The sequence below is a fragment of the Lepidothrix coronata genome, unplaced genomic scaffold (genome assembly GCF_001604755.1).
Source record: "Lepidothrix coronata isolate B3197 unplaced genomic scaffold, Lepidothrix_coronata-1.0 Scaffold7, whole genome shotgun sequence".
Taxonomy (NCBI): Eukaryota; Metazoa; Chordata; class Aves; order Passeriformes; family Pipridae; genus Lepidothrix; species Lepidothrix coronata.
The window spans coordinates 1378584-1393773 of NW_016690187.1; the positions used below are offsets into that span (position 1 = coordinate 1378584).

Genomic DNA, 15190 nt, shown 5'->3' on the forward strand with positions numbered 1-15190 from the left:
TTATCCTGTGCACACTATGGAAGCAACACAAAAATATGCCTGTTATAGTCACATTCTACATGAATTCCAACATTCTTTCTTATCCTTACTTATTTTTCCTTCCAAGGATAGTAGCTGCTTATTTTCTGCTCTCAGCCAGTTAAACAATTCCTTCCCCCTCTTCCCAGTTTTTCCTCACACATTTATTTTCCTTATTCTGAAACACCTCATAAAAAAATCACAGTAAGTTATATAAGGTATTCTAAAGACCTCTCTTAAAGAATCCAGAACCATTTTAACAAGCTTGGCATTTCGGTCAAAAAAAGTACAACATTTGTTATTGAATCACAACTGAGTGTATTTAATTGTCTAGAAAACATTGTGGAAAAAAACAAATGTACATCTTAGTTTAACTAAAACTCAGCATAGCACAGGTCTACCTATATCTTAACCCTCCTATAAGGTCATGATGAGTCACAGTTTTCTGGAATAGCAGCCAGAGTAGCACCACCAACTTGCCAATGGGCTGAAAGGTGATTAAGTTACCCAAAGCTTTGCTCTATCAGGAAAGTCTTCTCTTACACAGAATTACTGCATGAAAGCACTGACATAAAACAGTTTTTCCAAAGCAAGTATCATTTCACCTCCACACTGAAAACAGAGCATAGACAGAATAAAAGGTTTTTTACCACAACAGCAGTCAATTTGCTTTTCTGTTTTTAAGGGTAGCTTTGGGGAACCAACAGTTACACTGACTTCCAGTCAAATTCTGCCTCTTCCTTTCCTCCAGTTCTTTCTTTCACTTTTGCAATAAGGCCTGGCCTTGAACACAGCCATTAGGAAAAGTTTAACACATTCCTGTAGACCCTAATCACAGGGGCTGCTGGGTGCTAACAGGAAAAACGTCATGGGTATCTACTACATGTGAACTGTTACTCATTCTTCCTTGAATTTTTTCCAAAACATCAGGGTATTGAATTATCCCCACAAAACTGCACAAAAAACACAATAACAGTCATGCAACTGGAGATACAATAATTACAAAATATTACATAATATTTCCTGTACCCTTTAATGTTTTGACTTTAAGAGTTTCAGGATATTTATCTCAGGGGCTCTTTCTGAACCACAGAAGTTGACAAACCTTCCATCCACTTAGAAAAATAATTGCAGTTGCCACTTCCTAAGAAGTTAAACAATAAGTTAGCTTACACTCCAAGATCCTAATGAAAACAAATGAAAACATACAAATTCGTTATGACTCACAACAAACTTAATCTTCCTTAAATTGCTACCCTTTACGATAAGCCTGTGCTATTCTTTATCCAATCCATTTTGCTGAAGGACACTTTCAAAATTTTCTTCTTACCATTCCTTCTGCTTTTCTATTTCCCAGTGAAAACTACCTGCTATTTGGCAACCAAGTATAACTGTAGAGCAACACAGTGCTAAGCACCAAGCTATACCGAGTACTTACAATGAAACTGTGACTAGTGACTTAGATTTTGCAGAAGTGGTTCATCTCCCATGAAACTGCTTGTTTGCCTCCTCAGATTTCCAAAAGAAAGGGTATTCTAATTTTACTAACTGATCTTCTTGTTATGAATTATGTACCTGGTGTGCTAATTTGCAAGGCAAAATAGTTGCTGCCCTGTAAGCATTACCCAATGCTAAATTCCCATCAAGTAAAACAGCGAGTCAAGAGCACGGCCTACAATTTTGTGCCTTGGAAGAGACAACCAGAATTCAAGTGCAACATATGGATTCAGGCAGACTAAAAGAACAGAGAACACTGATACAAGTTAATGACTGGAAATCTTTATACAGCTGCTTTTTAAATTCTTTGCTGTGAGCAACTGACTCCAACAAGACCATTAGATAGGAAAACCAAAAGGATCAAAATGCAGAATTTCAGACGCAAACACATTTCAGTAGGATCAGTTATGACAGCAAAAGTTAGCCTATTTAGAGTTTCCAAGTGCTGATGCTAATCATAATATTCAAAGCTAAAAAAGCAAAAGAGAATACAAAAGGTTTCTGGACATCAAAAGTGCCAGACAAATTATTTTGCCCAGTAATTCAAACAAATATAATTGCCTATGCCAAAGAGTTCCAAGGACAGATGCAATTAAAATATCACTGTCCTAAAAGAAACAGGAAAAGGTTTTCATTATTCAGGTGCCTCAGTTGCTGCATGTTAGTGCTGCTTCTACTTCTGCAACGCTTATGTCTGCCTAAGTACATATAAGTCACTTACATTTGCTTATTACTCACGCTCCTGGCTTCTGATAAAATTACTTTTCAAAACCTAATAAAGCATCGCCGATCACTTGAGACTGATACTTAAAATCACCATATGCAGAAAGCATTTTTAAAATTTTACAAATGTGTTCTCAGCTCAGAAATGGCTCTAACAATTTCATGATTTTACTAAAAAAATCTTACCTAAATTTAGCAGTCTGTGTGTAGGCATACCACTATATTTATAACTTTTTGAAGACACTAAAAAAAATTCTATGTACTAAACTTGATCTTTTATGGTCAAATTCTATGGAAAAAAAAAAACAGTAAAACTCATTCCAACTGATTAAAAAAAACCCATAAGCATACCTGCAGCAAATGAGTTTGCAGATTGAACCCAAACACTCCTTGTTCCATTTGCCTTGTTTTGGAAAGCAACATCCCACTCTTACATTAAGGAAGAGAGGAAAAAAAATCTCAAGTGTTCCTTCTTATTGTTGATGCACAGGAGCTGTTGGAGGTGAAAGCAAAAACTCATATGTGCCACCTTTTCCTGACACATGGGAGAAAATCTGACATCAAGGACTTTCAGTCTCTCAGATACAGTGTCTTAGAAAAAATGTTACAGCACTGGCAGAGTTCAGCAGCTGATAAACAAAGGTGACCCAAGGCACCTGCTACAGACCAGGAAGGAGGGAGATGGAGCTGAATTCTAATCACATCCTCTATTTTATGAGTACAATCCTCCTTCCAGTTCACATTTTGACAGTCCTATGGTTGGCCAACGTGGCATCTCCAGAGCTGCCCTCAACAAATAGAGTATTTCCTTTTAATGAAGATTTTTTTCCATTACCCTATGCAAAGGTAATCAAAACTTTCCTTCACTCTCCAGGCTCCCATCCTTACTACACCAAAAAAAGACAAGAAAAGGATGACCAATGCCACCAGAATATGCATGCAGACAACTGCAGAAATCCTAAATCACTGGAGTTCTGAGGAGGGATGAGAATGACAAGATAATTGCAGAAATGCCTGAAGACAAAACAGAGAGAAAGAGAGATTGGCAAAGGAAGGAAATCACTTTGGGACATACAGGATGATAAGATAGGAAAACTTCAAAGAAAGTAATCAAAAGAATAATTTAAAGATAATGGATACGTGACATTTCAGAATATATATTCTTAAAACACTAACTGTTCCTGTTCTGTGGTTAAATTGATTAAAGTTCTGTGGTTTTGCAATTAAAAAGCCACATTAAACACACACATATGATAATTAGGGGGAAAAGAATCTCACAATCTAATATTACGTAAAACCACTTGGACTCTTACAATAAGCAAGTTTAATTTAAAATAATCAGATCCATAGTGTTTGAACTATCACTCAAGAACTGGATGGTAAGTCAAGCATAACTCTTTATAAAACACTATTTCTAGGAAGGTGTGATACTTATAAAGCTTGAAAGCTTAATTGTGTTTTGGGGATCCATTACTTTCCCATGCTAAATTTCAAAAGCAAACAGGAGGATGCATGCTGGGTTTGGGGTTTATGCCACCACCAAGATCAACACTACAGTAATTGTAAAACAAAAGCAGTAGTGAATTCCTTAACAGATTCAAAGGAGGTTGCCACATTTAAGGAACAAAAGCACTGTTTATTTTACTACATGCTTTTGAAAGTGACAATAATTTGGGAGTTGGGACTAGATGATCTTCAAGGTCCATTCCAACCCCTTAACATTCTGTGATAAGGGTGGCAAGAGGAAGCTTTTCACATTGAGACATCACTCGTCAGGGAAGGGCTTTCTCAGAAGTCTGGAAGCACTTAGAGGAGTTCAGATTTCCCTGATCTGATTTAGAAGACTGTTCCATAGCTGAATCCTTACAACCAAGAGCATTTTATCCCCAGTTCCTCAAGCGTTAATCCTGGGCTTTGCAAACTGCATTGTGCCAGATCCACACACCTATGGGGTAGTTCACAGCTCAACTCATTCTTTCCACTATAAAAGCCTATACAAAATATTTTCCTGCATGGTCCAAGAGGAACCGTGCTATAAACACTTTTAGTTCTTTATTCCTTGGGACCTTTCCATGAGCAAACAACGGATCAAAACTTAAATCAGTTCAGAACTCAAAATTCAGTTTCTGCTAAATGTAAAATAGGTGATATTATGTTCACCTCAGATTTCTAGATGTGCCATTTATTACAAACTACAGATAAGTGAAATATCATCTGCAGATAAAAACATGGCTATAGCACCTAACTAACACTTGGAATATTCATGCTCTAAGAGATTGCACATGAATGATTTTTAATTTCAGGTAAGTAACAACAACAAGAACTGAACTTTTAAGTAAAGACCTACAAAACTATGATTACCTACAATAGCATTTTAGTGAGATAAAATGTCTTCACTCAAGTCTATTTAAGGTTTTACAAAATCACAGAGCATGTGCAGTAACAGATATCCAGTGAGTAACTTGAAGTAGAATATTTATAGGAGAAAACCTTTTTCCCCATATAAAGGAAATGGGAATGTATCATGCCATACTTCTGCTGGTTTTCTGTAGCAAACTACATTTCACCAAATTGTTAAACTAGTTTGTAAGTGCATTGCACAGACTGGAGGAAAACTGATCAGATACACCAACAGGAACAGATTACATTCTGTTAATCCATTTAACAATTTAAGCTGTACTTGGCCTGATCTAAGAAGTGCAAATCACAGTAGCCCAATTAAGCATTATGCCCATCTACATTAGCTGGAATCAGGCATACAAGCATCTCCTTTTTGAGTAAACTTACACTAAGTCTGAAAGCAATAAGAAAAATAATAATAGCATTATACAAGACCACTTTCCCGTATTCAAATCATTAAACACAGAACTCATTTTTTCTCCCCAGAATGCAAAACTTCCCTTAATTTCTCCTCCCTTAGAAGACACGACCTCTAGCCTTCAACAATCCACACTGGACTTAGCTTATCAATGTGACAGTAAAAGATTTCACGACTGGTTTCCCAGGAGGTAACAAATGAGATTTACGCTCAAAGTATATTTTGGATAGAGAAGGAGCAAAAGGACAAGTTACCCAGGACAGCAAGAAGACAGGGAATCAGAATCCGCTGTGACACTGTATGTCCTGGCTGTCAGACTGCAGGACAGGGAGACTTCCCAACCCGTTCTGTACTAACAAGGAATGACTCCAATATTGATTTTTCATGGGGCTACTCACATGAGTAAACGTTAATCAACTTATGTTAGGGTTGCAAATTAAGATCAAAATAATTATTTGACAGATAAGGCTTGCTTGCAGCTTACAGCCACAAGTCACAAAACCTATTCCATAGAAAGCTAAATCTTTTACGCTTTCAATCCTGCTTTTTGTTTTCCAAATGACACATAACCAGCTAAGACACTAAGTCAACACACGACGTTTCACACGTGGGTAATCAATGCATATTTCAGTTAACAAAATCTTTAAGATAGCCAAAACTGTCTTAGGTATTAATAAAGGGATGTCATTGATTTAAAAATCACATTAATCTGTCAGAAATGTCCATGTATTAGTGCCAAAACCCCTCTACAATTACAGAGAAGAAAGATTTAATAGAAATTATTTCTATTTTTCCAGACTGAGTACTTGAGAGTTTGTCAATGCTTGTGTTTTGTTCCCTCATAGCAGTCTCCCACTGGTTTGGGTGGATTTTTATCAAAGCACTGGAAAGTAAAGCACCTCTGTGTTGACAACAGCAGCACAAACCTTGGAGGAGACAGTGTAATGTGCACAAGACCTGAGGTTTACATTTTCTTCTATGAACAGATTCAAAATGGACTACATCATTTAAAAAAAAAAAAGGCAGTAGTGTAAGAATGACCAACTTAGAGTAAGAAAATAAAAAGCTGTAAGATTAAAACAAAAGCTTCTTTCAAGTCAACACATGGCAGTTCTTTCATTAAAAGAAAAATTAAATATATGCATCAGTCCTCTTTATATTGACTTTATTTAGCCCACCCACTCATAAACAAGAAATGTAACAGAAATAAATGTGTCTACAGAAGAAACAAAAATTGTTAGCTTTTTTTCCTTAATAAAGGTCTGTCTTCATAGAGCTGACAACTAATGAAGCTTATGCCAAGAGGTGTTGAACATATTTCTTTTGTCTACAGAACCTCAAACCCTCTACAAACCGATAAGCACAAGCAAGCTTTAAAAGAGGCTGGAGTAAGCAAGCTTTAAAAACCTCCCAACTTCATGTTCCTAAAGCCTTGGCAGTTAATTGTTCCAGTCAGTGATCTGCCCTATCAAGATGAGGCAAGTGTATCTTAAGCTCAATGCAAATCAAAACCAGACCTCTTTGTAGTGTATCTATATAGGTAAAAATAGCCTTTTACCTATTAACTTACCTTAGCACTTAAGTCCATGCCTTTGCACACAGTCAGTATCATTATCAGAATTAAGAGGAAACAAAACAACTTAATATAAAAGTAAAGATTTCTTTCAAAACAGTGAGTCAGTTTTTAAGTCACAGCATTTCACTGGAAATGAGTGTCTCAAAACTACAGGGCAAAATTAAACACAACACCCAACACACTAAACAAACAAAAAACCACCCAACCAAATTCAATCAAGAAAAATAAGGATAACATTTTAAACCAGCGATCAGCCCACCTCACAGCATCAAGATTGACAACTGGACTTTAACTATTTATAATAAAGATATCCATACATCAACTCTACAAGAAGCAGCCTTCTATAATTTGCAATCAGTATGTTTCGCAGAATGCCTAAGGAGGGGAAAAACAAACCTCTCTTTTCAGGAATGAAAAAGCCTATATTCTGTAGTATCAGGAACGAAAACCATACGTACAACTAAATATGTGACACTGAAACTAAGGCAAGAAGTGGGAATTATCAAAGTTCTGTGGAACATTAAGGAGCCTGACAACCTATAGCTGCTGCATAGCAGCACCACAGTGTTTTCAGAGGCTCTCTACACTAACCTGTAGCTTCATAATGAAAAATATCAACCTGTCACGCTTCACAGCCCAACACAGGACATATCATCCAGGTTCAGAGCAAATTAACAACACACACTTACTCAGGTTAATAGGACTTGTTTATAAAAGTTGAGCTATGTCAAAGTTATATTTTGCTGAAAGTTATTTCCTTCCAAGGAAGTCAAAACACCTTTGGAAAATGAACCAGAGAACTGGTGTCATATCTACACACTCAGAGATTATTTGGTGAACATTTGAGACAAAAACACCATGCAAGACAACCAAGAACTCTGATATTCATTCTAGTTATGATACTTTGCTACATATGCTTACAAGATCTTAATGGCATCTTGGGAAGGTCTGGATATGGCATTATTCAAATGGCATTATTCAAAACATAAGAAGGTAGTTGTTACCTAAAAAAAGTGTGTGTGCAAATGTTTGGGTTTTTTTTTATACAGACACACAAATATGAAACAACAACGTGCACTAAACTTCCATAAGTGTTGCTTTCTCATAAGTGACAGTGGGTTCTTGTTTTTCTCTGGACAAACAGCATTCAGTTGGAGCTTGTTCTTATCCAGAAATGTGTAGCAGCATCTCTATGGCTACATCTGCACCTGTATGCAGAACAAGCCAGGAAAAGGATGTTGAAGCCATGCAGTAGAGCACACATGCTAAATGTTCTTCTCCCACAAAACAGGGCTGTCATCCCTAGTCCATTTTGGGATAGTCCCCATCCCATGGCTTTCCCTGAGCACTGCCCCGTTTGGGCTGTGACACTGGCCCAAAGCAGGCCAAGGAGCCCATTAACACCTGAACGGTGCCACAACCCTGTGAGAATGCTCCAGTTCAGGTTCTGAGCCCATTCAGATATAGTTACAGCCATACTGATCCCAAAGCAAGGTCTGCAAGTCTCAGAGAGCACATCACAGTTACATTCGGAATTTTCCTATTTTCCTTCACAATACAAGTATTTGGGAAGTTATTTCCCTGACAACAGTATTCATGTTCATGGAGACAATGTAGACATTTTTATGAGAGCAATGACCCAAAAAGTATAAATTATGGTTTTTATGCAGCTGCATTTTAAAGAGATGATACATTTACGATCTCTACTCCTTCTTAGTTCTAGTACGAGAAATCTCTTATCAAACTACCAGCTCAGAACAGACTCAAATCAGTAATCATGCAGTAGAGTAACAAGATTAACCAAGCAGATTAGCCTTTTTAAAATGCATCTTAAATAAAGAAAACACACCGTTCAACAAGTACACCTTTTGAAGCTAGAATGCACTAGGAAGCTCACATGCTCTTGAGAGAGTTAAGGAATCACTCCAAGATGGACATAAGCCTTTTATGACAATCAGGATCCAAAGGGAGTTGCTGGTTTTGTAATTTTTTTAATTGCTATTTTGCCAGTACTCAGCATCTATAATATCCAATGCCCTTGATATGAGGCACCCAGGGAATTGTAACTTTTGAGCCCTTTTTCAGCAGGATCCTTACAGACCTCACTGCTTCCCACCAGGCTGTGGCTGATCCACTCCACTCATCATCAGGTGATGCAGTTTCAGCTGTCACATTTATTCCTGGAAAACTCTTTGTTCATACTGTGGCTACTCTATCTGACAAGGATCAGTTAATGCTTTCCTTTTTTAAAGATGCTGCTGGTCATTCCTGGAAGAAAATGAAATTTACTGTTGCATGCTTTGGGCTCATCTGATTACAACACTAGCCTTCAGGGAATTATTAAACTAATGACATTGGATTTGTCAAGCACAAAAACTTTTAATCTGATTTTTCAAGTGGATCCTAGCCAATGGATACCGGCCACCACAGCACTTAACAAAACACATTTGACTGGTTTTCATGCAATATTTAGGTGGGCTTCTTACAGAAATGTTAATTTTTGTTACCTAATGTCTTTCTCCAGTGGTCAATACACAGCATATAAGGATATTGACAATGTTATTAAAGTGTTTATGACTAAAAGTCCACGAGTCAAATTATATGTGTGTATATACAGCTTCACGAATGAATGGAGGCACACACTTCGAGAAATCTGAACCAAAACACTGTATGAACAACTCCCCAGTTTGTCTGCTGATCTCATAATGCAGCATCGACAAACACTAGCTCAACAGTAGAGTTATTTTTTATTTCAACATCCTAGTCTTTATTTTCAACATTGTGCTCATACAAGGAAAAAAAACCCCAAAGTACTAATTATGTCACAATGACTCCTTAATCCCCGCAAAAGCAAACAGCTCACATGATCCATCAATCATCCACTTTTGGGTGCTTCCTTAGTTCTAAAGGACAAATACTGCACTATTTCAGCCATTATGTTTGGTTTGACTGTACTAACTGGGTATTTTGGTCAAAAAATGATGGACTCACACTTGAATTCCAAATTCATTTCAATTATTACTGCTTTGCACGCACAGGCTGCAATTGTGCCGTGTAGAAAGTTTGATAACTACACTTCAAAGAAAAGATCTTCTTTCAAACATAGTTATTGTATATTTTTTTCAAAACTGGATACTTCAGGGCAAATTTACTAAACGACTTAGGAAATACAAGTATCATTCTTCATCAAGCAACTGGTATCAGCATACTAGTCCTGCCCAATCATACAAAAATACAGCTGTAACACAAAACTGTGCAAATGCAACAAAACACAAAATAGTTGCACAATCAAATGGCTAAATCCAAACCCGATTTAGCCCCAGCCACTTGTCATTTTCTCCCCAGTACTACCAGGTATCATGAGAAGAAGGATCAGCTCTCCACAGGTAACAGAGAGAGATGTGACTAGCCCATTGCTTCGAAGGCTAAATTCATAAATTCTGTCAGTAGAACTTGGAAACCCAACACCAACATTATCAAAACAAATAATAGGATTCCAAGGTGTTGGAAGGGATGACTGAAACATGTACACTTGTAACATGAGTGATTACACCTCCAACAGTCCAGGGCTTGCACTTCCAAGGAGAATTCACAATCTTACTGCAGTCTTTTAACACAACTACCCCAAAGTTGTATCGAAATACTCAGTAGAGAGCATGCAACTACTGTGCTACTTTCTCCAAGTATGCGACCAACTTTAGGAAAATACACAGATTTCAAGCACTGATGTCTATGTTTCTGTAAAAAGCATGAAAAAACATTAAAAAGCTTTACTTAAGCTCTTCTACAAGTACTACAGTACTTCAGCATCACATCCTACTTGCCATCTCACCCCACGAAGACATGCCCTTGTAACACATATACGTGCTACACAAAGCTTTGTCATCATTTTCTATCTTATTACCAGTGAAACGGGTATTTTTCAACCTTTACATCAATATCACAGATATTCCAACTGATTTCAAACAAGCTGCCAGGGAAAAACATCACAGGGGCTCTGTATCATTGTCAATATAAACCATGCAGTTTACTTCAATTTTAACGAAAATGACATGGAACTTCTCTTAGATACTAAACTCAAATAAAAAAAAAATATTCTCATTCTCATCTTGAAAAGGGCCCAGATATGATTAGAGAAACACCTCATATACCGCCAATTAGCTTCAAAGGACCAAAACAGGCTCACAAGGTTCCAAGGGTACCTCTCCTTTAGGTTAGAGAACTTCTACATAAAAGGTTCAATTCGGTTCCATCTGCTGGGCAATGAAATTAATACCCTTCCTACTGGTAACTTCACTCCAGCCTCTCCCCCTCTGTAAACACAACCAAAGATCAGCAACAGATGATAGGAAGACAAATGCTATGACCATACCATGCATGATGACAGCAGGATCAAACAAAATCAGGTTCAGCTACTAAGAGCATTCCATACTATGAAAGGCAGCACTGTTGGATACAGCCTCAAATAAGGGGTTTTGAACACGCTACTAAATTTTAACATAGTTATATCTCATTTTCAATGATTCAGTAACATTACCCAAACAGGTGTTTCAGTAGCCAATGGAGTAAATGCAATATCCTAAGCATCCTGCTTAATTCGATTTCTTCTCAGGAAATCTGACAAAACAGTATATTGTTCCTGGCTGGCAGCCACTGTACTATCACAAAGGTTCTTAAAGATGTAGCACTGTGAATTCTACCAGGTTTGAAAAAGCACTGGAAGTGTAAAACAAATAGAAATGCACATTAGATAAAGTGACTCTAAAAACAAATAGCAAGGTCTTTAAGGAAGGCAGAGGGTCCTTGCAGAGCCTGGCAAATGCTTCAAGACAAACCAATTCCACAGTACTAACAAACCACAAGTCTGCACTGGCATCACCAGAAGGCTGTTTATAAAGACAGATGAATGGAAGGGAAGCTTTTCAACTTCAATTCTGTCAAGCTAAACTACTACCAAGCATAACTTTAAAAGCGGTCTCCAGTCAACCATATGAGCTCCATGGAGCCCATGAGCTCAGAGCCCAGTTTAAGGTGATGTAAGTAAGGACAGAAAGACAGACACACACATGTGGACTGGCATCTAACATCCACTGGGGTAGCTCCAGCTGACAGGAAAGCAACCACCACATTTTTTGAAATTTGGAGCCTGAACAGCAGCGCTGATTGAAAGGCACCATTAGGCTTGTTCCTTACATATGCTAATAATGACAATCATGCCTTATGGCCCCGATGCTGCAACCATACACTATCATCTTATAAGGAAGTTTTTTCCAAAGAAGTTCAAGAACTGAGCAAAGAGCTCACCTACATATAGGAAGAGGGGTTTTAATCCATCCATGACATAGATTTCTTTCTGTACCTTAGTGCTGTGAATAACTACTACTGAAATAATTCTAATGCTTTGACTTATTTTCTTACTTTTTAAAGAAAAGTAATAAATCGTTGGGGGCAGAAGAAAAAAAAAAATCTAGAAAAGAAGTTTTTGAGCACAGAGGAGGCAGCCCTTGACACTGACAAAGCAAAGCAAGGTAAGGCCCCGATGGGATTTTGGGTACAGAAGTGATTCAGGGCTGAATCTCTTGCAAACATTCCAATGCAATGTAGTCTAGTGCAAAGATTCCTTCACACAGCATCCCAGAAAAGGGAAAAAAAAAAAAAGAAAGATGTTATAAATATTCCCTCCATGCTCCTGATACATATCCAGGAACAAGATATGCGAGAATAAATTATGTAACTATTACCATCTACATATACCATACTCTTTTTATTTTGGCATCATACAGGCCAAAAGGGAATTTTATTTTACTTAAATACCCTGGTTTGTAGCGCCATGCACTGAAAAGGTTAAAAGAAAAAACCCAAATGTACTAAGAAAAAATGAGATCTCCACATCAACAAACAATCCACAGAAGGGTGAGAATATGAATGTAAACCTATTTTTCCCTCAACCCACACTGTCATTGTGCTATTATTTTGTGCGCACAGGAATAGAAACACACATTAAGCCCCACTGTTTTGAAAACAACACGCTTGAAATCTGCAGTGATCTTTCTTCCCCACCACGGACAGTGCTACACAGAATGTAGAGGACAGCCTTACGCATAAATAAATAAATACACGAAACGGCGAGGGGGGGGAAGCGTGGAGGAAACAAGCGCGGCACACAAAGTGCCGAAAGCCTTCTCCGGGCAGGAAACCGGTTATAATTAAACGGCCCAAAAGCGATTTAAATTTAGCCAAGGGGAACCCTGCGGGTCTCCGCGGCAGCGCAGCGCCCGAGCCTCCCGCATGACGGGGCGGGCGCCGGGGATGGAGCGGAGCCGCGGGTCACCGCGCCCGGGGCCGCACCTGCCGCTCGCAGAGAGCCCCGCGCCGGCCCCGCCGGGCCCGGTGCCCGCAGGATGAGCCGTCCCGGGACATCCCCCCCCCGGGCTCTGCCACGTCCCCCATCCCCGCGGGCGGCTCCTGCCGGCCCACTCACCTGGCCGAGCGCGCACTGCGGCTCCGCGCCCGCGGCGGCCCCGGGCGAGGGCGGCTCCCGCGCTGTGGCTGTGCCGGTGCCGGTGCCGGTGCCGGGGCCGGTGCGGGGCCGGGCGGCGGCCGCAGTCACCCCGTCCTTGCGGCTCCCGCCGGTGCCGGTGCCGGCGGCCCCTCCGCGCCCACGGCGGGGCGAGCGCCTCCCGCGCAGGGGCGCCCGCGCCGCCCTCCGCCCCCGCGCCGTCTCAGCGGCGGGGCCGCGCCCCCCGCGCCTCCAACAGCGCCCGCCCCCGCATCGCCCCCGCGGGCACGGGCCGTGGGTCGGGGGGACTGTGGGGGCGGCCGGGCCGGGCCCGAGGCCGCAGCCCCGCGGGCCTGGGCGGCGCCGGGGGCGGGCAGAGGTAACAAAGCCGCCCGCAAGGCTGGGGACGCGGCCGCCCCGCCGGCGGAGGGTGCGGGGATTCCGCCCAGGCCGCGGCTCCGCGGGCCCCGCTGCGGGGGATCCCGGCCCGCACCCAGAGCCGCACCCCCGGCGTGGGTGAATCCGGACCGCGGGGAATGGTCCTGCGCCTGCTACATCGTAGCCGCGATTGTCGAGGCAGCGCCGCTGAAGCGGTGCTTTGAAGCGCCGGTTCCTTTTTGTAAGTCACACACAGTTATCTGCATTGACGGCTATCGGTGTCATCAGCGTGAGCATGAGCCAGCCTCCGCCGTCTCCGCGGTGTCAATTACCCGTCTACTTCAAAGCAGTGAGGTGCCAGCACTCCGCATTTCCTACTTTTTCGGCAGTTTTACTAGTGCTTTGTCCACCACAGTGATTTCAAGGAATGTTTTCATAGGAAAATGTGGTTATAAAAAAAATTAAATTAAATGAAAACTTAAAAAACTGTAATTATCAGAGGACCAGAGATGTGAAACACTGCAGAATCACAGTCCAACAAAAACACAATGCCAACGATTTGACAGAAAATATGGACACATTAGACTTCACAGAACCACAGAATATGCTGAGTTGGAAGGGACCCACAAGGATCATCAAGTCCAACTCTTAGCCCTGCACAGGACCATCCCCAAGAGTCACACCATGTACCTGAGAGTATCATCCAAACACTTCTTGAACTCTGTCAGGCTTGGTGCTGTGACCACTTCCCTGGAGAGCCTGTTCCAGTACCCAACCTTATTCTTTCATGATCTAGGTCCTGGTTATTATAATGAGACAACACCACATGCTTTGTTTTCTGAGTCACATAAAGACCAAATCTTCTCACAAGAAAGGAACACATCAGTCCTAACTACTTTGTATTTTACATCTGTTTTCTAAAGTATAGATACCTACCGATATATGGGCAGCTCTGGGTTTCTGTAGACAGTGTTTCTTCAGAATAACCAGATGGCAATTATATTAAATTAATGTATATTAAAATACAAAGTAAATATAGGATGTTCTTAAAGCCCTGGGCTTGAAATCCTTTTTGTACTGAAGCCCATGGCACTTTAGTCTTGGGCTTCAATAGAAGGAAGGGATTTGCTCTTCTGTACAATACTTGATAAACTGCTCCAGATACGAGTGTATGCGGCTCTATTCCAAAGTAGGTCAAGATATAAAAGTCATTAACACTCTTCCACCTACCTGAAGCTTTAAAACTTTGGTTTGTTTCTTTTCTGGGAATTGCACACAAATTGGCACGTTGGTGCTTAGGTTAAATATGCTTATGATCAGTGCAAATGATCAGTGTGCAACTGATTAGTCTTATACAAAGTTTCCCTGATTCCTTATACTCAAGAGTGTATTCTGATGTGAGATTGCAATAATTATTTGGATTTACATTAAAGGCTCAGATGTGGATGATCATATATAGGTTAGTGGTGATTTGGGCATTCTTAGACACATCTCTTTTCAGCAGTACCTTGACTTGGCATTGTTAATATAATTCCTATTTTACTTTCTGAAACAAGATGAAAAGAGGAAAAAAAAAAGATGTGCAATGCCAAGAGTTTCATAACATTTATAAATATTTGTGCTTTATTTTTGGTTATCATGACATTTTTTTGATGATAAGATGAGAAACAGAGATGAAAAC

The 15190-nt window shown here is 40.3% G+C and overlaps 1 protein-coding gene across 1 annotated transcript in view; it reads right to left on the reverse strand.

Moving 5' to 3' along the window:
- HECW2 (HECT, C2 and WW domain containing E3 ubiquitin protein ligase 2) overlaps positions 1-13147 on the reverse strand; it is a 163944-nt gene extending 150797 nt beyond the window's left edge. The window contains exon 1 of the mRNA XM_017837422.1: positions 13114-13147. The gene's annotated coding sequence lies outside the window, so the exon portion shown is untranslated. The remainder of the gene's footprint in view (positions 1-13113) is intronic.
- Positions 13148-15190: the final 2043 nt, after the last annotated feature.